We start from the raw sequence: 1,679 nt of genomic DNA, 5'->3' as shown, positions 1-1,679 counted from the left end.
TATGGACACTGTGCCCAGCAGATTGAACAAGCTGAGAAATGAGCACTCCAAGTATGGGAGGAAGCCTGTACAATGTGACACAAAAGTGTCTAGATTGCATGATTTTCAGGGAAATCTCTACAATAGCAGAGGGAGTATAGGGTGGGAAGTCAAAAGAGCTGGGTTCAAATGCTGCCTTATTATCTGTGTGTTCCTCGACAATTCATTTAGCTATTGTGTGCCTCAGTTTTGTCATCTGTAAGACAAGTCATTCATTTTATTGGACCTCCATTTCCTCACCTAGAAAATGAGGGAGTTGAACTAGTGGAACTCTAAAGTCCATCCAGATTATAATATATTACTCTAAGGTTTCAGTCTCAATTCACTTTTATATTATCAGTCAGCAGCTTTTTATCAAAACAAAATGGAAGAAAGAAAAACAAAACAAAACCTCCCCCAAGAAAGACAAGGGGCAAGACTCCACTATGTTTGTGTTTTCAGTATTTCTTAATCAAGCTGGGTTTTCCCTGTGGGGAATTCTCTAAAATACACAATATTTTGGCAGTATCCCCAGCACAAGGAGTGTTCTCAGCCTAATGAGGCCCAGTAGGTAGAGTTTAAGATAAAAAGTATGGGAACAGGAGATCTGTTAGATATTCTGAAAAGGAAGGAGATAAGTTGGCATAGAAATATCAAGGCATTTTTATTTGAATAACATTAAGGAAAAGAGATGATAGTTCTAGGAAATAACTTTATTTAAATACTACCTTGTCATCTCACTGTATGTGGAGATAATCCTTTACCATGGAGGATGCATCCTTTCAACTTAGAAAGGGTTTGAGTATGTCAGAAATGGCACCCTAACCCCGACTGAAGTTCTTCCTCAATAGGTTGGCCACAAGATGAAGAGTTTTTCCCTTGATATTCATCAAGTTCAGTTTCTTCTCTAAAGTTGAGTTTCCTAATTTGAAAAAATGAGATAGATTAACCCTAAAAGTTCCCTTTCAAATAAATTATTCTATAATCATATTTTATTGATCTGGGACTGCAACATTTTGAATACTTCAGAGCTGCCTTTTACGTAATACTTTAAATTTCATAAAACATTTTACAAACAGTGTGTCCCAAAAGTTTTAGTGTATTTAAAGCTTTTAAGAGGTTTAACCATCAAAGCTTAAAACTGTACAAAGAATTTTGGTGTTGTTTTTGTTGGTCAGTTATTTGGTTGTTTCAAGTTTTGATGTACAGCCTATATATTGTCTCTTTGGTCCTTGAAATACTTTGAGTTAGGTACCATGATTGGTATCACCCCCATTTAGCATGTGGAGAAACAGTAACAGAAAGTTTAAGTAATTTATTTACATAATATCACCTAGTTTCTGAATGTCAGAGACTGGCTTTGAATCCCCATCTCTACTAACTTCAAGTCTAGCACTCTCTTTTGCTGTCTACTATTTAACCTCTCAGGATATGAATCATGGGATCACAGATTTAGAGTTAGTTATATGTGGTTTTGTTGGTCTAGACAAAACTTAAGGGGATTGTGTTTCTTAAGGGGATTAAATTTAAGGGGATTGTTTTTGTTAAGGGCTATCATTTAGAGAAGGGATTAGTTTTGCTCTCTTTGTCCCCAGAGACCCTAGTGAGGAGCAGAGTGTGGGCAAATGGAGGCTCCAGTTTAGAAAAAAAAACTTGCTAAC

This window comes from Sminthopsis crassicaudata, chromosome 3, assembly GCF_048593235.1.
Source record: "Sminthopsis crassicaudata isolate SCR6 chromosome 3, ASM4859323v1, whole genome shotgun sequence".
Lineage (NCBI taxonomy): Eukaryota > Metazoa > Chordata > Mammalia > Dasyuromorphia > Dasyuridae > Sminthopsis > Sminthopsis crassicaudata.
This window is presented reverse-complemented; position numbering follows the sequence as displayed.